Source organism: Dermacentor albipictus, chromosome 2 (assembly GCF_038994185.2).
Source record: "Dermacentor albipictus isolate Rhodes 1998 colony chromosome 2, USDA_Dalb.pri_finalv2, whole genome shotgun sequence".
Taxonomy (NCBI): Eukaryota; Metazoa; Arthropoda; class Arachnida; order Ixodida; family Ixodidae; genus Dermacentor; species Dermacentor albipictus.
In genome coordinates this window covers 205,547,606-205,572,253 of record NC_091822.1, presented here as the reverse complement: position 1 = coordinate 205,572,253, position 24,648 = coordinate 205,547,606, and the positions used below count along the sequence as shown (strand labels likewise).

Here is a 24,648-nt window from a genome sequence, read left to right as displayed (position 1 = left end):
TGTTGTGGTTGATCTGTTCTGCGCAGTACGTGCGAAAGTGCTCCGTGTTGCTCTGTTGCGCATAGTATGTTTGGGAAAGTGTTGTGTCTTGCTCTGTGGTGAGTTTGCCGAACGGAAAGTGCAAAATAGAACGCCAGCTGTTTTTTTTTCGTCAGCTTTTTGCGCCATCTAATGGGCCGCGCAGTAACTATATGGTTTAGTAATTTGTAGCCTCTCCAGGTGGCGCTAAACATGTTGTTTACATAAGTGTGTTTGTGTGTGTGTGTGTGTGTGTGTGTGTGTGTGTGTGTGTGTGTGTGTGCGCGCGCGCGCGCGCGCGCGCGCGACGGATTGATGTATGAATATCCCTATTAACATGATCAGCCGGCCGTCAAGGGTGAGTGATAACCGTGGCAGTCGAGCGGTAGGTATCGCTACAAAATGGTGTCGTACTTGCACCTGGTTCCTTGTATGGGCCAAAGAAAGCTTAGCGAGATTGTTTTTTTCTTTCTTGCAAATATTAGTAACGTACACTATACTTATGACGCGTACGATGTTTTCCAGCTGCGAACTAGCACAGTTCGTAGGCCTAGCCACATCCATCGCTTCGCTTGCCTGGAGTCGGCTATGTTGCTTTTGGAGAGGGAGAAATCGTTGCTCCCATGCATGAGGGAGGAAGTTTGCTCTATTTAAACATGAAGATAGGGGACATCGCCGTTTCTCCATTAATGGAGCAAAGATGACTGCTTTTTCTTAGAGTGTAGAAATGAAAAGTAAAAGTACGCTTGTATGTACGGTTACACGTTCCAATCGAGATGCCGGCCAATGTCCCTTAGGGTAGCACTGAACCATGAAAACATCATTCGTGACGAAAAACGAGTGGCAATACGCAAGCGCTCCCTCTCAAAATTCCTTTACGCAAACGTCACAGATTTCCGTGGTTTCTTCGTCTCCCATCTCAAGCGCGTCTTGTCGTCGTTGTCTCTCACGGCGGCTCGCTGGGAGGCTCGCCTTGCCTCACAAGGGCGCCGCAGGGATCGCCGCCAACGCCGACCACGCCCGTGCACACGGCACGCACAGGCTTTGCACACGGCACGCAGCGCCTTCGGATCACACCGAAGCACCTCGCACCACATCTCTTCGCAGCAGACGACGGATTCAGTCTCCGTATGATTCACATGTGCGTGATGTCAACATAATATGCGTGCGCGCACCGAGGTGATGACGTCACCCAGGCGGCGACCAATCGCTCGCAAAGCGAATGCTTCGAAAACCGAAGAGTTACAGAATACGACTCCTGCTCATCGATTGCGCGCCAAACATTTCGTATCAGTTAAGTTCATCTATTATTTTGCGTGGCATGCATTAGCCAACAGGGGTGTTTGTAGAGTACTTAACAGCAGGACATTACAATTTCTAAGCACGCTGTGGAAAAGCTAGATTAGGATTATTCTTTAATGTAGGTCGAGCGGACAGATGCAACTCAACGCACGTCACACTAGCAGTGCAGGTAGCCTACAGCACACGTTCACATACTGAGGCAGCAGGGTCGCCCAAAAAAATTATGGGGTTTTACTTGCCAAAACCACTTTCTCATTATGAGGCACGCCGTAGTGGAGGACTCCGGAAATTTTGACCACCTGGGGTTCTTTAACGAGCACCTAAACCTAAGTACACGGGTGTTTTCACCAACACGGAAATGCGGCCGCCGTGGCCGGGATTCGATCCCGCGACCTCGTGCAGCCTAACATCATAGCCACTGAACAACCCAACGGGTAGTACGGTCGCAGAAACGTTAATTGTAGTGTGGATGTGATACACGAGCCTAAGCGTGCAAATGAATCTCAGCGTGTGAAATTAAATGTACAGAATTGCTCATTCACGTAAGCGCGAATGAAAGCGCGAATTCAGCGATGATTTACTAATAGGGGCAAGAGACACGTGGTATGATCCGGCATCCAACTTGTCCCACCAACCACCAAAACGATTTCTAAAACGTTCTGACATAATGCGGCGTCGGATTGGACGCCGCCAGAGGAGCGACCGATTCCTCGGATAACGTTGCACGATGGCCGGGGCCAGCAGCGCAGATTACGGACACAGCGGGCGTCGCATGCATATAGGGCCGGTATACCTCACCCGTTCCCAGCCGACGCGATCGCTTCTATCACCGCTCTAGAAATCGGCTGCAGCTTGTTTTGCGCATCAAATAAACAAAACAAAAGTATGTCCAAAGTGTGTCTGTTTCGCGAAGCAGCGCCCAGTACTATAAACCGCTCGCGCGATCGTGATCCACGATCTGACGGCATTCTGTCTCGCCGAAGGAAAGCAAACACCGCCCATCTCAGCGAGCTGGCTCGGCTAGCTTGCTGACAGCACGTTTCGCTTGTTATTCGCAGTGACGACACCGAGAAAACCAATTTGTTTAAGCCCACGTTAATCGTGTTGTCAAAAACAAGCGAACTTTGACGTGCTGCGACCAGATTGCAAGCCCCGTCAGCCATGATTGCGGCGGTCAACGAGCTACGCCTATACCGTCGGATAATTGTGCGGCAAGCTGCAAACGGAGCGAAGTGTGGCGCGACTGCCTCGCTAATCGGGAGATCGCGAGAGACAACGCGTGGGTGACGCGTGGGCGCGATTCACAGCAGCCGCTGCAGACAGACCTCCGTTCATGCAACGCTATGTTTACATATATGCTATCGGTGGCGTCATCGGCGAACAGACGACGCACTAAAATTCCTCAATCTACAAAAGCAGCGCCAACCACTTCCCTCCTCCGCCGCTCGGCGCGGTCTCGACGGTGGCGCCGCCCATGCTGGCCCTGCCGTAGCAGACGACGGCTAACACGCTCCTTGGAGGAAATGCGCGGAAAAGTTCGTTCGAGCCCCGCGCGGAGCAGTTTTTTCAATCGAGATCTTGCTCCGTTATTCGTGAGGCTTATAGCGCGTTAAAAAGACAAGGACGAAGGTGAGACGTGACACACACAGGCGCTATGGTTACAGCGCCTGTGTGTGTCACGTCTCACCTTCGTCCTTGTCTTTTTAACGCGCTATAAGCCTCACGATGTCTTACCAACAAGCCCAAATCACTGCTTTACAGCATTCCGTTATTCGATAACTGGCCTTAAGAATACCGTGTTGGATTTGCGGAAGAAATAGAAAAAAGGAGCATTATATAAGGCGTGAAGCACGCGCACGTTGGGAGTTCGTATTGCTGAAACATGACGCATGCAAGCGGTGTGCTCAAACACGCGTGCCATTACCAGAGTTTCAGGTTTTGACAGCGTGAAAATATGTGTACGTGGTTCCCTAGGTTCACATACATTGCATATGACGCATGCGATAACCATTTATTTAATCGGACGCGTAAGAATTTTAACATAAGGCAGTAAAAATGTTAACCCTTATCAGCGGGTCTGCGCTCCTTTGCGGCCTTTCTCGGCCATTATAATACAGCACACTACGTCTATGAACTTGTTAGTGCTATATTCTGGCAAGTTCACTGGAATGAAATGGGAACGGTAAGAAGCGCATTAAAAGAAGGCATATGACATATGGGCATGTTTGTGTTATGAATTAATGCACTGGATTACAAAAAAGAAGCAGAGGGAAATCGCACGCTGAGAAGACCGATAAACATACAGTGCGACGCAACTTGAGAAATACTGAAATGTCCAAGAATTTAGAAGAGAGAGAATTGATTCATAACTGCGAGTCGGTCTAGTTGGTAAGCGCTAGTCCTTGTGTTGCTCCTATTCTTCGTCCCTGTTTGTTCGCGCACAAAAAGTTTTAAGGTGAAGATTGAATCGTCGCGACGGGACATCTCAGTCGCCGTAGGCGTCGAAGTCTCTATAACGAAATTATTTTTGAACAGTTCTGATAGCGTCCACGCAACAATGACTGCTAGTGTACTGTCAAATGCTCATATACTGCGGCATAAAGCTCACGGCATGGTGCGAAAACGCGCTCACCGCGAAATCATAACATTGTGCGCGGACATGCATGCAGACGCGCCGTCGGTCGCTGCAAACCCGTGCGATCGTTGGATTGAGGCTTCATTCTGTTATGCCCCATTTGGTTATACAGATAGCCCACTATAAGAACATCTTTCATATAGTTTACTCTCAGCGTTTGGCTTTCTTTCACGCAAGAAGCCGGTTCGGGAGACTCCATCGCGGCGACCGCGCGCAGTGGCGTTCACTGTACGTATTCGGTAAAGAAATGGCGTCTGTAAACGATTCTGTGCTATCAGTTTGCCCAAGATTATTATATCGACAGTCAAAAGCTTCCCTCGTTTTGACAGTTTTTACATAAATGTCCAGGAAGGCTGCCGCATGGTGTTCTTATTGAGCGCCGTAAGCGAAACCTATGAGGAGCGCGCCGCGTGATCCTTCATACTTCGCAAGGGAGGCGCCTCCGACAGATGGCGACTCCGTAGCTCCTCGCCGCCAATGTCGCAGCCGTTGCGGGACGCTTTTTTCGTTGCGGGGTGCTTTGGTAATCGCGACGATAGCTTGTGTGTTTTTTTTTTTTTTTTGCAACTATTGCTCCAGGAAGGCGCATGTAACGGCAAACAGAGGCCTCAGGAGCGCACGTGACAGTACAAGTGTTCCCGTTGCCGCTTTGGTGCCCTGGAGGCAGCGTCAATAATACGAAATAATGACACATTGTTACTAGTAAATAAAATCTAATAAAGAAATACGATCGCGCCTAGGCGCAAAGTTCTGGCGCAGCGCCACCGCACCCGCGCGTGAATTACGAAACGCCAACGAGCAATTTACCGGCCCACGTACAACTACGATCAAAATGCACGTTAAACATCCCGAGGCGACCTAAATAAAGCTATCCAGAGCAACCCACTACGACTTCCCTCATAGCTCTAGTCACTTTGGGACGTTAAAAACGTTAATAACCACAAACCAAATCAATACATGAGGGCGTACATTCGAAGCTAAACGGCCGCATCCGTAAGTCATAGTGAGCCTTGCAAAAGTATCGAGAATTTGCTAACTTCTGCTGGAACTCAAAACATAGCATGAATAAAGTCGCTTTTATGTGACAGGCCAGCTGCAGATGCGTACACGTTCACTGCAAGACGAAACTACATGAAACAAAGAGAGCACATTCGCAAAAAAAAAAAGTCAACTTAAACGCGACGCACAGCGGCAGGCGTGAACTTCTGAAAAATTGAGGCGCTTTACGACACACGCTTCTCTGGTGCCATCTCGTAGTGACGCTGCAAAGCCCGCCTTGCGCGGCACCAGGCCCCGTACACTCTCAAGTTCAACAAATGGCCACAGAGGGCGAAAAATCAATCGAGGCGCGTTTCAGCGTAAGCGCGCAAGTGGAGCTACTGTAATTTGGTCGAATACTTTAATTTGTGCTTTCTCTGCTAGGGGCGCTGAACATGCTGAATTTTTTACTTTACACAAACCATTGACAAAAACAATCGAGGCGTCTAAGGATGTTTTGTTACCTCAGGCAAATAGGCAGTTGATTTTTTTAAAATTTGATTGTTGAAGCTGCTTTTTAGTCATAGCGTCAAGGTTTTTGTACTTGATTAACCACCGACAGCCGACAGCCTATTGGTATCGATGTGTTTCCTGGCCGTTGGCGTTCGAATACTACGGCGGTAAAACCGGTAAAACATTTTCGAAAGCATGCTGGTTTCGTCTGCGAGTCATTACATTGACTTGCTGTAAAGAGGTCTACTCTTGGCAAAAAATAGTGCCTCATTTTGTTTAGGCGTTGATTATCATAATGAATGCGGCGGAGGTTGAGGGAGTACGCTTGAAGGTACGTTTTTATGCCGTTGATCTCCATAACACCGTGAGTACGCAAACCGATGTCACAGAACACCCGATGCATCATTATTGTGTGTTCTCCGTCATCGCTTGTTTGCTGTACGCCTACTAATTCTTCATTTCTTCAAGTGTTGTACCCTCCTTTTGTTCTTGTTCTCTTGTGCTTCACTTACAGTATGTCGTTCCGTCAGCTGTAATGCGCATTTGCAAAACCAATACGTTTGATAAGACGCAGTGGTTATCATAATTTCACTACACATGTATTGTGCTGGCACATATGGTTCAGATACAGATGCCTGTATGCGGACTTGCACGACGTTGATGCGGAGATTAGGATAATTATGACACCCGTAAGGAAGAGGCAGCTGACGGCCGTAAGCTGTTGCGTTCTTTCGGCCAAACTACCTGGCCTGGTAGTGCTGTAAAGATGCTGTATAAGAGTGACACGCGGTGACAGGGAAATTATTATACTTAGCAGCCGACCGTACGTTTTGTAGCTTAGGTCTTCTTTCTTGTGCGTTTGTGCTACCCTTATTAATGAGCCATTTCTTGATTATGTTCTTGACTATGTAACCGCGTTTGTGTGGATGCGTAGACGTGTGCTTTCTGTTTGTACTTGTAAAATGCAAATAAAATATTTTCAGGCTTACTCAATCTTTAGTGTCATGTGCGTTTATTCCAGTCGAGGCCATCGTGCCACCTGGAAACCGCATTCTGTCAGTAGCCCTACACGAAATGCAACAGCTGGAGCGCGGCGGCACAACTCGGGGTAACGGCGGCGTAATAAACGAAAAACAGCTCCGGATGCCCTTAAAAGTCAGTTCAGAGTGTGCCTTAACTCGATATGACTCAGCGCTACATGTATTCTGCTGCGCCTCGATCGCGCTCCCGCCAGTTTGGTTGCTGTGTGGCAAACGTAGCGCCTACATATAGACACAGGCGCTACGTTTGCCACACAGCAACCAAACTGGCGGGAGCACGATCGAGGCGCAGCAGCCAGAAACCCAGTAGAGCCACAGAACACCTGGTAAAGCGTGTGCAAAACCCCGTTTCCGTTTCCTGTTGTACAGCGCCACCGGTGGTCGCATAGTTTAGTTCACCACGCCACCGCTACGCTTATTTCCGTAGCACTGTGGAAGGTACAGTTTCCCTTCTCTAAGTTTGTATAGGTGTTCTGTGCGGCACTACGGTTTTCTTCTCACTCTTTCGCTATAAAAAAGCACCGACACTCTCCTCCTTCGCCTTCACTCCTCCTAGTTCCTCCTCTCTTTCAACCTCCCTCCTCAACAGTGGCGCCGCCTACACTGCTCGAGCTTAGCAACGGCGCCAACGTGCGCTCCTCGCCGCTCCGTAGACGCTTCTCCAGCAAAAATGGCGCTGATGCACGACGCGAGGTCCCACGTGATGCTATTAGGCCAATAGCGACGCGGCGTCGGCAAGAACACGCGAGGAGGAGGCGGCATTCTTCAAATCGTGCCGCTACTTTACGAAGTTTAAGGGGCTTTATTTCGCCATGCCCTCATCCTCCGCCTTATGCTTCCGCTGCACCCTCCTCCTCCACTTGCCTCCTCGCGCTCTTTTTGCTATCGCCGTCTTTCATGCGCACTCGCTCTTGCATTCTCCGCTGTACTATAGTTCGCTCGGTTACGAGGGCGCCGAGTGACGACGACGACGCTCTCCGCGGGAACGGGCGCCTGAGAGCTGCGTTATAAAGAAAAAGAAACGCAATGCTCCCGTCCGAGCGGGGCCGGCGAATGAGGGCGGAGCCAGCGTGACGACGCTATAGGGCCTAGGGCATAATATGCCTACAACGCAAACACGGTGTAGTGCAACGCTGTTCAAATAAACAAAGATGGCTATGACATCAAGGTTCACGGCGGCTCTTTCACTTCGTGCCTCGCTCACTTATACGATACCTGACTGTTTCCCACGTTAATAGGTAACTCCGCACTGCGACTTGTGTTTTAGTGTGTCACATAAAGTATCTCACAATATATAGGCAGAAAGGTCTGTCGCGCTTTCAGAAGCTAAATCCGGATAGTCTGCACTGATGGAACGCGGCTAAAAACTGTAAAGTTACCTGGTCACTGTGTCTTGGGATAAAAAGAAATGAGAGCTCCGTTTGTGAGTCGAGCTGCACCTTTCTCTTCGTGTTATCTGACATTTGCGATAAAGTGGTCTGCGTCTGATGAACCGCGCTTGTTCGTGCTCGCCGTGTTCGGGGTAAGGCGCGCGCTTGGCAACACCGCAGACAGCTGCCGCCCATGGACCTTCGTAAATTCCGTTGAAACGTGAGACGTGAATAAGAACCTATCGGATTGAGATGGGCATTTCCTTCCAGCAGGTTTCCAAAATTTAGCGAGTTTTTCTTTTGGGCAAAGTCACTCTTAGTAGTGTAAATGCGTGACTTGGGAACTAAATTGACTTGGAAATTAATTGAACCAGTTGTAATGGAATTTAAGTGCGTGCATAGTGTCGGAAAGCAAACTAGCGGCGCTGTTCGCGGGTCGAACGATCCAAAGCTAGAACGAGCGCTGTTTGCGGTTGGTTCAAAATTTCTTGCGAGTAAATCAACTGGCAGTTCACCGCGTTGAATGAGAAAACAGCATCTTCTGCACGCACCGCTGAAGTAAAGCGTGCCTCGAAAACAATACGCCGCCTCGAACTTAGAAGGTTGATGGTCTGGGCTAGTTGGTTTCGCACGAGACTGTGTGGTGCAGCGCGACACAGCACGTGCCCTCCTGTGTCTCCTGGCCACGCAGTGTCGAGGCATCTGTCACGATCGACTCGAGACCTCCAGAGGCAGTTATCATTCCTGCTACCATGCCTGCAGACAAGAGTACATTAGCGAAAATATTGCTGCGGCTCGATGCATTATTAAAGCTAATATTGGGGCAGAAAATTATAAACGAATAAAAGGAAATTGTGCTTAAGCACACATCGCTAGAACGTATTGAAGCGCCTGTGTAAACAAAGTACACTACGCGAGTTGAAGTGCCAGCAAGATATTTAAAATAAACAAAAAGAAAGGAGCGATTCACTCGCGGGGAGCAAGAAGGCATCCCGAGTGAAGTGTTTCAAAAGAGAGAGAGAGAAAAACTTTATTTTCATGTTGGTTGGTATGGTGAAAAGGCCCTCAGTCCAGAGCCTCGCTTGCGGCATTCTTCAGTGCAGCACTGATAAACGCCGCAAGGTACCGTTGGTCGTCGGCGCTGGCTGCTTGGGTCAGCCACCCGGCATGGGGTTTAGGGGAAAGATTTGTGGGGGCAGGAAGGGGAGGTGGGGGTGGTCCACAGGACCAGAGGATATGGGATGTGTTCGGGTGTTCTCCACAATATCGGCAGGGTGGGGGATCTTCAGGTAAGAGACCGCGGAGGAGGTGCATTCGCGCTGGTGTAGGGAGTGTTTCTGTCTGGGCCTGACGAATCAGTACACCCTGTTCACGGGTGAGCACTTTGCTGAGCTTGGGGAACTTGCGTCTTGCCTCTTGATATGGCCGCAGAAGCAGGGGAGCCTTTCGAAGAAACCAGAACAGTGTCAGTTGCCCACGCGAAAGTTTCTCATCCTAGTCGCTCTCCGGTGCGCGTCGTTCGGGAGAAGACGACGGTGCACCGTCTTTCCAACGCGATGACACGCAGCGTAGTGCACAACGAAGGTGTCCCGGCAACCGTACTCATTTTATTTTCGTGCTTTGGCACGGCGGCATCGCAACGATTTGAGATCTACAAGGCATTGCGCGTATGCCGTGGCGAGGACGCACGCTTCAAGCCGGAACCTGGATTGGCTGTTTCCCGGCGCGGCTGCCAGGTGGCGAGCGTTTACTTGTAGTCAGACAAGCTTCGTGTTTGTAAACAGGAAGTCGCTAGTAAGCAGGCGCGTGGGCAAGACGATAAAAGGCTCAGGACCAACAGAACCATACTCCTGCCAGAACCAGCCAATTCGTGGTAGGCAACGGTATAGGCAGCCACTTCTATGACATCATGGCCTGGAGCAGATCTATACCCTTCCGGTATGTACAGTGCATATTCCCTTCCACTATCCGTCATCAGAGTTCATGTGGGCTTCCGTAGAAATTTAGATACCATGCCACATATACCTTAGCACCTCTGCAGAGAACAACAAATTCCGAAACGTCAATAAACCTAAAAATATCGATAACGACAATAATCGTAGGAACGAGCAAAGCACAGGAGGAAACCTTCACCTACTCAATCATGCATGCCGCGCTAGTGGCGATTTGCGGCAGTTCGGGCGGGCCTTCTGCGGCGCTGCGATTTCCCTTGCGCTCGCCCGCGCGGAGGGCGGACAAAATCCGAGACGAACAAAATACCGGCGGCGGTGTGGGCGCGCGCACGCGAGGCCTGCTCCTTGATGTGATGACCGGCCACGCCCTTGGAGCGAGCAGAAGGAGCGCAAGACGCCATTTTTCGAGCACACCCAGCCATTACTTGAGGCAACGACGACGCGAATATAGTCGACTTTAATTTTCTCCGCTTTCCAGCGCGCCAACCTTCGCGTGTCGAAAGCGCACGCTTTTTGCAGACGCCAGCAAACGTTGACACCGAGAAAGTCAGGAAATGCGAGAAAGCTCGGTACTTCATGGCCCAGTCGCTACCAAGCCTTGTTAATTAATTATGGGCATCACAACCAAACAAATCTTATTAAGATCACATGAACGTCCACATGCTATGTTATCTCACTCCCTGCGAAATAGTATCGCGATAGCTTTGTGTCTTTATGTGCGGGTTATTTCCTCAGCACAGCGGAGACTTGACGGAAACGGCCAAGTGTGGGTGACGTCGAACCAGGTAACACTGTAGAAGGATCTGCGTCCCATTTGCGCGTGCATAGTTGGGCGATTTGTCGCGTCTGCCCTTCAGCATTGCTCACTCACACCTGCAGCTTTCCATTACCGCCGGTATCTCATCGAGTGGTTATTTCCTACTACGTAGATTGGTCATCTGACTCGTCGCGTGACCCAGCATAACTGTCGCCGGCTATGCAGCTCCACTGTCGCTGCGTGTCAGCGGCGGCTTCACGAAGGTCGCCCAGCTCGCTGCACGCGGGGATAAAAAGCGCTGCAGCCTGTGCGCAGTGTTTAACAACACTCGAACAAGAAATCATACGCTTATGTGAGAATCGGTGTGAAGCGAATGTTTCTTGGAAAATGTTAAAGCAGATGTTATGCAAGCGTAGCACTAATGACGAGAACGTTTGGACAAAATGACGCAAATGAATCGTGTCATTACGCAAATGTAACACTAACGACGAAAACACGATGCAATGTTCATTCAAACCTGTTCATTCAATGTTCATTCAAATCTATGGAGGTACGGCCTGTGTTTCAACGCGACACAAATGAATATCAAATACACTTGCTTGTTCTTTACCTATAATGTATCAAGTGGGTAAGCTGGGCGAGTTGGTGATTGAACATGTTCCTATGGGTGGGCAGCGCAACCCGGACGAAGGACGAGAGGAAGTACACAACACGAGCGCAGACTAAAAACTGGTTCATTATTTCAAGCAACGGACTATAATATACAGAAAATGTAAACACGTGTAAAATGACGTTTGCAAGGGTGTTAGCCTATCTTGCCATTCAAAAAATCAGCTTCTTTATCCTGTAGAGTGATAGAAGGCCGGCGTCAGCCGGCCTTCTATCCGTAGCCGCACGGTAGCCGCACGCGGTAGCCGCACGCCGTAGCCGCACGCCGTAGCCGCACGCCGTAGCCGCACGCCGTAGCCGCACGCCGTAGCCGCACGCCGTAGCCGCACGCCGTAGCCGCACGCCGTAGCCGCGTGCACGGTACCCGTAGCCGCACGGTAGGCCGTGCGTTGATGGCAGTGCTGACGAGCGTACCTGTAGTTCCACTAATACGAATGGTCAGAAAAAGGCAGAGCATCCATTTTCGGCGATACTCCACAGTTTAAAATATGTTTACGATCATACAATCATAAAAAAGTGTATGCGCTAAAGCTGCTTACATACGTATAATTCGCCTGCTCGCCCAACCAAACGAAACTAGTTAGCTGGCAACGTAACACACTGCGTGCAATACAAAGGCGACGGCAAGGTTGAGCTCGCGCAAAGCCTCCTCGCGGTCTGCTCGCGGTTCGCGCATGCGCTGCTGTTGCGCAAGCCCCGCTGTAGGCCTCTCCGAGCGAACTCCCGGCAATCGGAAAGAAAGCCAGGTGTAGGCAGGCGCTCGATGATAAAGTGCAGCAAGAAAGGCGTTTCCAATTTCAGCCCGAAAGCAGCTTTTGGAGCGGAGCGATCTTCCAAAGGAGACGTGATCTCCCGATGGGCTCGAGATTCAATCGGCCCAATGGATCGTCCATGCAGGAAGCTGAACTTGCGCTGGAAAGCACCCCACGCGGAGGTGTCTTCCGATATACCAGCTAAACCGCACCTTTTTATCGTTCTTACACGGTCTTAAAACAGCTCAGCAACAGGGAGTTGAGAATATAATTGGGATAGAAAAAACTGCATTGAAGGACATTTTGGGTTTCTTTGTGTCGTCCAGTTGCGAATTTCTTGTCAGGGGGCTCTTTAAATGTAGTACGACTGACAATTAAACCGAAAATGAAAACGATGCCAGTGGATTGATAGTCAAGCGCGCTCTGTACATATTCTCATCATCTCCATCGCGCTAAGCAGTGGCCAGGTAATGCTGCGGCCGCCCTCTCTGCCGGCCAGTTCCTTTTAGGCAAGCGTGAAATAATGTAGGCATACTCGCATGAGATCGCATTACTCCCTGATTCGAGAGAGGGTTTTCCTTCAGCAGTGTTGGAACAAAACGCCCGAAAAGCGGTCACCATCCTGCCTCCCCGTCGCGCAAGGTCGCAGCTCGACAAGGACTCGCCGACGGGCGTGACTCGCAGGCACGTGACTGGCGTGCTCTTCGGCGGTGCCGGACAATCATCAAGCTCTTAAAGGAATCATAGTCATTATTTCGTTAGTTCAGAAACGGTTAACAAACTCCTCAGATGACATGCTTCAATTCTTGCATGAAGATTAATCGTCCGGGACTCTCGGTTAAAAAGTTAGTATAGTTTGCATTGTTACTTGTCTAATTTTACCGCCTCGGGTAAGTTTAAAATATATGCCTCGGTAGTAACAACAATCCAGAGAAAATCTGTCATCACACCTTTCCTAGATTTCACACATTTGAAAGAAACTTTTTAAACACCCTAAATGTAGGCGGGAGGAAAAATATTGCGCATTTCGTACGATATAAAGTTTCTGCATCGAACTTCAACAGTCACAGTTATAAGAACAGTTGACGGTATGTGTACGCGGTTTCCTCAAAACATTTGGGTCTTCATCAACAAACTTGAGAATAAAAGGAAACACAAACGATGAACCCTTTCTCGCTCTAACAAATATTTTTTTACAAAAATCTTCGTTCCTAAGATTAAACATTAAATTATGGGATCTAACGTGCTGACACTGCACAGTGTACTAGAAATAAATAATTTTGACCACTTGCGGTTCCTGAATATGCATTGAAAACTCGGCAGACGAGAGTCAGTGCTATCATTAAAATCCAGTTGCCGGCATTTGAATAATTGACCTGGTGATCAGCATCATAACGCTATAGCCCTGTAATGGCCCCCGTTTGCCTATACAAAAGCGGTTTAACGAAATTACATATCATTTAGTCTTATTCAGTGCTATTTAGTTTTCTTTATAGTCACCTTTAGTCTTATCAACAAAGGGGTGGAACGTCGGCAATCCATCTCCAACATGAACGAATTCTCTTCTTTCCAATTACTAGCCTACCTTAATGGGCAAACATGCCTTACTAGATGATTTTGTCTAAACAACCATGTTGTCCTGTCTATGAACAATGTCATGCATTTCTTGTATTATAAACAGTGTTGGCGCTCGGTCTTCTTTTACTGCATTATATAATAATTATTTCACGCTACTCTATCTCCTTAATGCTGAAAACATTATGTTCTTTCTTTAGGTTTTGTTCTTCGTGCCTTTAGCCCCATTTTGAAGCTTCTTGTTGATATCCCCCTGCCCCCCCCCCCCCTTACAATGTCCGATTCCGGGTCCTTAGGGTAAATAAATGAAAATAAAAAATTAACCCCGAGTTCTAAGTGTTCTTACAGAAGCTTAAATAGGAGGGCACGCCTACGTTGGAAAATAATGGCAACCGAGCCGTTACAGAAGCTAGTCCTAACTTTAAAAATTACAGCCAACTGCTGCATGACTAAACTAGTTGCTGTCGTTTCGCCAAGTGAGAAAGATAATTCACACAGGATCAAGAAAGATACAGATCGTGAAATGTGTTCTCGGAAATGTCGATCGTGCAGTTTTAACTAAGAAACTTCACTTAGAACCGGGTCATAATATCGTGACATGACAAAAAAACTGAACCTCCGATTATCACAAGAAAGAAAAAAAAAACATCCTAGGAGGGGTGCGCCAGCGTGTTGCGTAAGTTCGCCGCCCGGTTGGCGTGCTCTTTAAACGGCACCGCCTCCCTACGTCGCAAGTTCTTACGAGCGAGACTGCTAAAGGCAGCCAACGCAACAATTTTGTCCGAGCACCCACGCACTCTGCAGTTCCACTAGATCCTAAATCAGTTGCACCTAGTGGCTCAACTTGTGCGTTTTTTACAGGGCGCCTCAACCCCAGTTATAGAAAAATGAGAAGAAATAAAGCTAGAGAGATGCTGCAGAGAAAAGACGCACTCCACCGTGAGCATGTAGATTTGAACAGAACGCGGGAGCAGAACACTGCTGGTTTAATGTTGGTCAAATGCTCACTTAAGCCTCTAGGTGTCGTTGTTTAAGACAACGACACCTAAATCAATCAATCAATCGAATGTGTGCGCCTCGTCTGTTCAAAAACCATTAGTTTTTTTTTTTTCACGACAGATTTGTTCACAGCCCGCGGCCAGGCGGCTCGTCGACAGGCGCGCCCCTGCAGTCCCACAGTGAACAACTACCGCTTCTTGTCAAGCCAAGGGCCCCGCGCAAAACTCGAGAAGGCGCCGATTTTCAACGTGCTCAGAAGCATGGGCATACAGCGAGCCGCTCTCGCAAACACAAACGAGAGAGCCCGTTGTTGGTCCGGCTATGAGGACGAGCAGGAGACCGCAGAGGCACCAGCGGGCGCCGATAGTAGCCCGGCTGTCTTACGAGTGCTGTCGAGTAGCTCGTGCATCTTAATTCGTCCTGCGTTACTGGAGAGGGCTTGACCTTGCCAACCGTTTTATTGCGAGAGCAATTATATGGACACTCCAGGCGCATTTTTGTCGTCGTCACCGTCGGCGTCGCCGTGATCCTCCGTATAAAGCCTAACGGCGAGAACACCATTGCCGCGTGCCGTATATGCTGCATAACTAACCCCCCTGCTATCCCCACCCTTTACGAGCGATGGGAGATCATGCTGTCCAGCCCCGCCCTGGAAGACCAGCTCCGACTGATCCAGAGGGCAAGCATATGGAGCCCGCGAAGAGGGAGCCACCCCATCGTTCCATAATGGACGAGTAAAGTTCTCTCTCTGTGTATGTGCGAGTGAAAGCGTGCGAGGATGAGCCGATGGTCGCGGTTCAATACCGGCCGCGCAAAGGAGGAAAGCGGGGTGAAAGCGCACCGTCCTACGTCGCACGCGAGGCATCGGGGGCGGGAAGGGTTCTTGAAAGCGATTTGCGTTGGGGGCAGAGTCTAGGTGCGCCGGCGGCTCATACCTTTGTGCGTGTTGTTTCTCACCGCTCAGTTTGCGATGAAGCGGTAGGCAGCACGAAGGTCATATTTCTCGCTGCTGCTGCCGCATTTGCTCACTCCAGCGTCTTGACAGCGAGTGTCCGCGGCCATCAACTGTGATGTGTTCATATTTGCCTGTGCGCACTGACACCATGCTCTTTAATTTAGTTAATAAGCGAATGTCCAATAAGAATGTCTACATAAAGATACTACCCTTACTTTGTATAGATGTCTACTAATTTGCAATCGCAATCGATGCTTCGCCATTCGGGCGAAACTGCGAAATTTGTTTCGTTCGGAGGACAACCTCGTCTTATCATTTCTTCCTTCTCTTTTGCGTATACTAGCCACACAAATCCCTAGCCTTTAGGCCTAAAGTATAATAATGATTGAGAAGCCCACCTAATTTTGATCTAGTTGGGCATCTATATAGAGAACCGTCGCCACACGTATGATGACATACGAAATATGTTAAACAAGAATGTGCCGCGACGTGTGCTTCCCAGATAAGAGAACAGCGTCGCGAGTTCCCTCACGAAACAATAACGATCGCTGATAACGCAGGAAAGGGAAAAGCATCAAGCGAGATATCTGATATGATCCCGAAATGACGACCCTTTGTGTGTCCTTGAAAACGACTCCGCCGATTCTTTGTCACGAGTTCTTAAATCATTCCTCGTTCGTTAGCTTAAAGATTTCATTTAATAACATCCTACTCGATAAATGTACCACACTTACATTGGAATGTCCGCTGTGAAGGCATGTTTTACGATTTCTGCCAGGAAATGCATGATCGGGCAATGGTCCGTTCCAAATTTACTTCCTGAGCCCACACAGCAACATTACAACAGAACCGACTGTGCGACAGCAATAACATGAATGAAGCACTGACCCAAAAATCAACTATCTTTTTGGTTGCTTATTATGAATTAATTATTTACAGAGAAATTAAGTGTATAAGTTGTATTTTCTTTGCAGTTACTGTAATTACCAGTTATTCTTGAAAGATCTATTTTGCGATTGTATGGTACAACTTTTTACCGAGCCCCATTCCGTATATTACCTATTTGTCCGTTTCGATTGGTATATAGTTATCATGGAAGAGCAAGCATGACAATTTCGCGTATGCGTGCCGTGTCTCGAGACTTTGCTCCATGTATGGCGAAAGAAGTCTGTTCGCCTGAGGAGCTGTTTGCACTTGCGCTCTTGCTGCTGTGTTCGCAGCCTGTTACACGTGTGTGGTTATGTCCTATTAGCGCCAGCTTCTTTGCTGTCAGGGTGCGTTTTTCGACAGTGCGCATCAGGCATGCGAGGCCGTCTGTTTCGCACCTCACTGTGAGGCCTCAATGGACCATGCTTTTGGTGCGCTGGTGATTACGTTTACCACACGCCTAAGCATTAGTTTTTTTTTTTCAAGCGAATCTTTCCTTTCCGGCCATACTGCGCTTTCAGTGGGCACACGCAGCCGGACATGTAGCGCTGGGCATAAGAACATTCTTGGCCAATACCGCTGAATGGCTTACGTGTCACACGGCCCAAATATAGAGAAGCAGATATCGAACAAGCCGGCTACAAAGAAGAGAAGAAATTACACGGCAAAAGCAGCCGCTGGTAGAGAAGAAGCGAACAGAATGGGCGTGCAGTTTTGAGGCAACTACGACCAGAACGTGCATCGGAGAAGGAGAAACAAGGACATGCCGGTGAAATTCAAAGAAGACTTCGCTCACAACCGACCCCCGCATACGCGTAGAATCCGCCCAGTTATTTTTCTTCAGCGAATCCCAGGCATCCTCTTTGCTGCAGGTGAAACGTTTCACCTGCAGCAAAGCCACTGCTGCAGGTGAATGGCCATTGCCATTGGCCAGGCACTTAGTACATCTCCAACACACCACGACTGACTGGCATCGTGGGAACAGTTTTAGCGTAACAACATTCCTTATTCCCGTGCGGCTTCCTCTCGGTGCGTGCATAATTCCTTGGCCCTCTAATACTTAGAAAACAACAAATACGCACGCATCGAAACAGAAGGCCGCGAACGTGAATCCTGCAAGCACAGGAGCATTTGAGGGCTACATGTGAATTTTCCATGCATTACTGAGCTAAAGTACTCCGCAAGATACGGGTGGGAAGCGACACAACGATCTCTCTCTCCGCCATTACTTTCTATTGACTCATACTCGACTTCAAACTATATATATGGATGTATACATCTTTCACGAAAGTATCCATGAAATTCTCTCCAGTTATTTCAGATTTTGCACAGTACGTTACTTGTCCAGCTTAAACTAAATCTACTACCACAACACAAATTTGGGATCTCAGACGTCTGCTACTCTCCATTGCAACTCGTCGCCCCAAAAATTATACTTTCAGCTAAAGAAATTATTTGCAAACGAGACAAGTTTATGCAAGCATGCAGCACAACAACTAGTAGACTCTGAGTTGTACGAACGTCGGTTTAACAAATGCTTCAGAATAACGAACTCTTATAGAATCTCCCCGACAGTTTTTCTTTTCATTCAATGCAGAAATGCTCAGTTAAAGGAATTTTTGAATCGCGAATATTTCAATTGAGCGAACTTGATCAATAGACACAGGCTCATTTTTGAAATCAGTTCAATGAAGTTTTGTGCTTTGCAACGCTGGCATAGCTGATGCCCGCCGCCCCCAAATCGCCCATCCAGCGGCGGCTATGCGCAGTGTGAGCTGTTTACCTGTGCTGAACTATCAGATCTGAAAATCGTTTCCGGTGTCCGTGCCGCAGAGGAAGGGTGCAACGATGACGATGCAATCGCAGAGGCAAAGTCAAATGCTGTAATACTAGCCATGGCTGTGGGATACCTTGGAAAGTCGCTAGACTGCGTGTCTTAACAACAAGCTGTGTCTGACGAAGTGCACGAAAACATAGACCCTCTGGACAGCTGTTACTCCTTGAGCTTTAACAGTACCAGTGAGAATGAAGATTAGATTTCTTTTCAAAATTACATAGGCAGCAGCGCAACTTTTACGCACTTCGTATATATTGATGTACATTACTCTGTTAATTGCATTTCACACTTTTCACTCGATGTCTGCTGGGCCCTGTGCTGTTTCATATTATATGTACTCCATTTAGTGAACTTCCAGTTAAGTGAACTGCTTCCTTCGGTTCCTTACAATTAACTCAAGCAAGAGTTCACTGTAGCAGGTACTCTTCCGATAGCCTAGTTATATTCCAGCGAACAGCGATGGTTCTTGTCAAACGAATTCTACAGCAGCTTTGGCACTGCAGAACGGAACGGAATACAGACGTTTAGGCTGTCTCACACGACATACTAAACTGCAGTAGAGTTAATAGTATCGTTGCTACGATACGTAAATTTAGGCCGAGAAGGTCATCCTTTGTGACTCGCAGGCATCTTTGTCGTCATATCATAGTGACATCAACAATTCGCAAAACATGGCTTTAGTTTACGAGACCCTAAAGCAACTCACAAAAGCAAATGAGAAGAATCGTACAATAATGCTCCAATGGATACCTTGCCACTGCAATATCCCTGGGAATGTTGCAGCAGACGAGGCAGCTGGGCAAGCGCGTGTTAAGAACGGCCCATCTGGACACCCTCTTACACAAGGCGAACAAAGACCGATATCAGTCCGCGGTTGCTGAACAACGTGGTCCGATCAGAACCTAAAATATTCTGATTTATTTTACATTAGCCCTTCGCTTCAATTTAAATACAGTTCACATTGCACACAAGCAGAGTATTGGAATCTCACCGTCTGCCGTTCCGTACCGCGTATACAAAGCACCGATCAAAAAAATTGAAGAGCTGATAATCCGAAATGCACTTGTCGCCGCGTGAATGAGGTAGATGTACAGAATTTCTATTGGACTGTTCGGGACACGACAAACAAACACGATGTTTAACCAGTGATTTAATGACATTGTACCGCAGGCCCTTCGGAAAGATCTTAGGTAGCATGGCCAATGTATTCATTGCGAAGACGAGCGTTAATGGCGCTCCAGAGATTTCTGTAAGCGAGTGGTATGCTAGAAAAGCATTGAGTAGGGTATTTATCTGTGATAAGCTCAATCTTGTTGCTTAAATGGCCTGACTTTGTATTATTCAATGTCTGCATTCATGTGCCTTCGCTTGAACCTATTCCGTATTTTCTTATGTGCCTTGACTTTTTTGTAGTTATGTGACTCGACTTTATGTTGACCTTAGTGTACTGATGTCACTGAATTTTGTGTTGTTGTGTTTCTGAGTTGACTTTCCATTTTACTGCTCTTAAGGGATTTCTTTTTCATATCTGTGGTCTTTATTATTTACGCATCTCTGTGTGAAAAACTGTAGCCGGCGCTTTTAATGGCGCCAACAGCTCCTAAGCATCGCATAATAATATTATTAACAATAATACAGAAAAACAATAGTCCGTACATTATTTGCATTATCTCGGCACCTTAAAGGGAAGCTGAAACGGTTTTCAATTTCCATGAATTTCTGAAATTGGGAAGAACAGACCTTATAATTTACGGTTCCGAAATTTTTTTTTTCGTTTTGTTAATATAAGGGGCGGAAATCGCTTTCTAAATCACCCGCGCGGACACGCCCCCATCGCTTCCCGGAGCGCCAGGTGAGGTTGTTGCCACAGGAGAGAACCGGCGAGAACGACGTCATGGGCGGAGACCGAGCCAACCGAGCTGCGGACCGGCGTGCTGACATGTGCTGGCATGCTTCTTTCCGTACTGCGCTTTACTGAACGACGCTACGAGAGATCTGCCGCCGCCGCCGCTCACGTTTGTTTTGCGATTTTCGTAAACTGTTCTTTCCTTCTGTGCTGCGTGGGTGCCTACAGCCAAGGGCGCCCACCATGCAGCTCGTTCTGTGCAGCATTCGGCTGCGCGAACACAGGCGGGCGAGACGATGTGGTGCTTCACAAATTCCCGAAGGAAAAGAAGCTTGCAGCGCAGTGGGTACGTGCGGTGAGGAGAGATAAGTTCGTGCCGACGGAATCAACTGTGCTGTGCTCGGACCATTTCTGCGACAGTGACTATCATCGGAGCTTGACAACGACGCGGGCAATCGGTATTCCAGTTAAATCGGCGCGACTGAAGCCCGGCGTTGTTCCGTCTATATTCTCCTACAAGAGAATATACCAACCGTGTACTTATACGGCTGCTAACACGTTCTTTTAAAAAAATTTTTCTTTTCGGTATTTTTTTAATTGCAGCCTGCCGTGGCAGCTTTACGTGCATGCTCGCGCGAGCAAACGCCGCTGGCACGCTGCGAAGCATAGACGGAAACGCGCGCAGTAATAAATTTTGGTGACCGGACTTCGAGCGTAGCTTCCACAGCGTTGCACCTGAGGTATCAAATGGAGTGTAGGCTTGCCTAGTGACATTCGACGTACGGTTCACTTATCGTGTTTACTACACGGCGGTGCTCAAACTGCCTAATATCTTTATGTCCACACTAGCATGGAGCACGCATACCGATTCTTGATCGAGCCACACTCGCAAAGTCGTCGAACCGTAGTATGAATATTGCACATGTAATACCTCTGGTCATCTCTGGATGTGTATGATAAGCAACTTCCATGACTGTACCTCACAGCACTGCATGTGCGCGCTTTGAAACGCGGCACTTATGTTCGCGATCGTGTATCAACGCTGAAAAAAACACGGGACTTTAGACAAGCAGCGGCAAGGTGCTTGACATCGCGGAATTGCACCCGTGTTTAGAATCTAATGAGAAGTTAGTGCTTCGGCATTCTTCCAGCAGCATGTTCCCAGTGACACTTTAGCGCATTTTTTCTCCCGTCATTGCAACGTGCAGCTACATAAAAAAAAAAATGGCTGTGGCTTAGCTAAGGTTAAGCCCAGGATGCGAAGCATACTAGCCTTTATTTTAGTTGTTGAACCACTGTTTAGCCTGGTGAACTGCTGTTGCTTGGCTATATTTGGTTCGGCTAGACGAAGAAACAACTCATGCGTTACTCTGCTTCGCCTTCAAGAGTGGAACGCGACAGCGTTCCCGTCGACCCGCCAAGGGGTGTAAGAGAATGGGCTACGGCGCAGCGACTACGCGCCCTGCATTGGACGCGGTGAGCGTCGAACAACGCAGCGTTCGGCGTGGCAACGAAATGTGCGCCTGAGCAAGCGACGCACGCCTGAGCCTAAGAAACAGCTCGTTTCCAAGACAACACCGCATTCACTAGAGGCGCTTTTGTACCGCTTTGAAGCATCGTACTCGTGGCTCAGTGGTAGCGTCTCCGTCTCACACTCCGGAGACCCTGGTTCGATCCCCACCCAGCCCATCTTGCAAGTGTTGAGCCAAAGCCACTTCTCCTCTGTCGTGACGTCATGGTGTCACGTGGTATTGAAGGCGACACCGCCGCGCCTGAGGAGCTGGGTTGAGCTCTCGTAATATGCTTCGCATAAAAACATATGTACTAGCTAAGATTTCCAGCGCGCGAGAAGGTGCACACATCGCTCTCGCTGTTGGAACACTGAACATCGTCGTTGCCGCCGTTGCCGCCATCGTTTTCCGTATCGGCTGTGGGTTCAAACATGTACGGGGAAAATACAAGCTGTCGGAGACAGCGGCAACGTTCCCTCTTACAACTCAGCTATGAAGCCATAACAGCAGAACCGCGTGCTACCAGAGAGAAAGGAATGGTGCTACGCTCTGAAACGGAGACATGCGGCGGCGCCGACCGGCGACTACCGCCAACGACAGCATGCACAGTGGCCCCGACCAATCACGGGCAACAGCGGCGTTCGCGCGAGGCCCTGAGGCGCTGGCGCGTGTTTTCTTGAATTAACAGCCGCTTGCGTTTGTTTCCGCCCTTTTTGAACCAGATATTCGTGTTCAGGGGACTCGAAACTGTAGAATGCCGCAGAGAACTCATTTTTTTCGAAAAGTGTTTGAGCTTCCCTTTAATGCTAACACAATTTGTATTTATTATTTATTTCAAGCTACATACAATCGCATTTTACAAGACTAGGCCTACAATTGCAGAGCCCGCACACCAAGCACAGTATTAAACTATAATAAAACATTCACACGCCTATCCGCAAAGAAAGCTAAAAGAACATCCAGCGTATTTACTCGTGTTATTTTCCTTCCCACAACTAACAGCGAACCTTCTATTGAATAACGAAAGGTCATTCTGTTCTTGCAGATGTAAGAAAGCAAACAACACACGTTGAGGTATCTATAGGCTTACCATGGAGCAGAGCTTTTTCATATGCGTTGGAACGTCGTAAATAATTTTTTTTTCTAGGTATTGTGCGCGCATGTACGCAGAGGCACCACCTCACGATAATAACACGTTACTGATGTTTTTCATTTGGGGCTGATTATCTTATAGTGACCACATTACCGCCGGGGTGCGTGGTAGTGCTGGGAACGAAAACGCCTCACCAGGAGCTGTGCACTGCAAGAGATGTATGGACGGGTCTGCGAGCGTACTCACCTGTAAGAGAAGGGACACAACAGCGTGTTAGCGCGCACGGCACGATGCACTAGTGCGAAATCTACATATTAGACTTTATTATTTCACAAACACACACACACACACACACACACACACACACACACACACACACACACGCGCGCGCGCACGCACACAAACACACACACACATACACACACACACACACACAGTAAAAGAAAGACAAGAATGCTGACAAGAGGACATATCTAGTTAGCTACACTGTAAACGGAAATAACTCCGAGGTGGGAGTATAACGCTTGTCCTATAGCGACCCCCCGGTTCGGAGTTTATTATGCTCCGTATGATCGGAGTAGAATTTTTACTCCGTGCGAACGGAATTTTTACGTGAAATTACGGGAGTTATTTTTTCTATCTTTTCTTTCTTTTTTGCTTTGCAATGGACGGAGTTTTTTCGAGGTGCAACGGGAGTATAAAAAGAGGCATCACGTGAGTTTGCGCGAACATCTTTACATACAGAGGCTGCTGGTCAAATTTCGAAATATGCACACGAGACCGCGTCAAATTCGACGAAACAAGTCAATGAAAGCACATATATCATGACATACATAAACATTTCAGAAACGCCCAATGCAGAAATTTGAAACACATCCCACGTAATAATAATAATATTTGGGGTTTTACGTGCCAAAACCACTTTCTGATTATGAGGCACGCCGTAGTGGAGGACTCCGGAAATTTTGACCACCTGGGGTTCTTTAACGTGCGCCTAAATCTAAGCACACGGGTGTTTTCGCATTTCGCCCCCATCGAAATGCGGCCGCCGTGGCCGGGATTCAATCCCGCGACCTCGTGCTCAGCAGCCCAACACCATAGCCACTGAGCAACCACGGCGGGTGCATCCCACGTACACGCGATACTCAAGAAGCGACGGTGCCAGTTTATATAGCCACGATACTGTGTGCCTCGTAAACGCTTTGGGAGCAGCCGTGCTGTTTTCAGAATTACGACTCACATGCTCGTTCATACGAGATGTGCCTCTCTGATATTAACAGAATACCTTAATCAACACAAAACTGTTAATTCAGAATAGTGAGAGAAAAAAAAAATGGCGTAAATTTTCAGAATTAACATGCCATTCTATGAGTGCTGGAGCGACTTCGCACACTGCATGCGTTCGCGGCCAAAAAGTAGTGCGTTAGTTAGAGTAAGCAAGAAAAATGTAAGTGCGTCAGCTTCATAGCAAAATTAAATTTTTGCGATATTGTGGTAGTGTAGCAACAAATTATTACGTGTGAGCATGACCCGCAGTAGCCGACGTAACACCGAAAAATGCGCAGTCATACATTTTATACACCGCACTACTTGCTCCGCGTCCGAGCAATATCTCTCGGTTGTGAAAAGGAGCTACATCGCTGATCTGTCGAGTGAATCCTTAAACTGGGAGCCAGCAGGCATGCGTCTAAATCAGTGTCTAGGATAGAGCGTAATGTTAATGCAATATCGGAAGCAACGACGTGACCAAAACCTACATGCGCGATAACAATTCGATGCACTTCGCTCAATAAGAAGCTTTATTTACAGTACGCATACTTATGTCCTACCGTTTTTCTTCGGGTGAGAATATCCGTTCGCAGATACATAAAAACAGTTGCTTGTACTCCGATCTTTCTCACTGGCAACACAGCACCGCA

At 48.2% G+C, this 24,648-nt stretch overlaps 1 protein-coding gene and 1 long non-coding RNA gene across 6 annotated transcripts in view; one reads left to right on the top strand and one right to left on the bottom strand.

Moving 5' to 3' along the window:
- LOC135903397 (RNA-binding protein Musashi homolog Rbp6-like) overlaps positions 1-24,648 on the bottom strand; it is a 1,054,134-nt gene that overhangs the window by 392,079 nt on the left and 637,407 nt on the right. The window lies entirely within an intron of this gene.
- The window catches only part of LOC135903399 (uncharacterized), a 61,352-nt gene continuing 46,397 nt past the window's right edge, over positions 9,694-24,648 (top strand). The window contains exon 1 of the long non-coding RNA XR_010564786.1: positions 9,694-9,794. This is a non-coding gene — a long non-coding RNA (uncharacterized lncRNA). The remainder of the gene's footprint in view (positions 9,795-24,648) is intronic.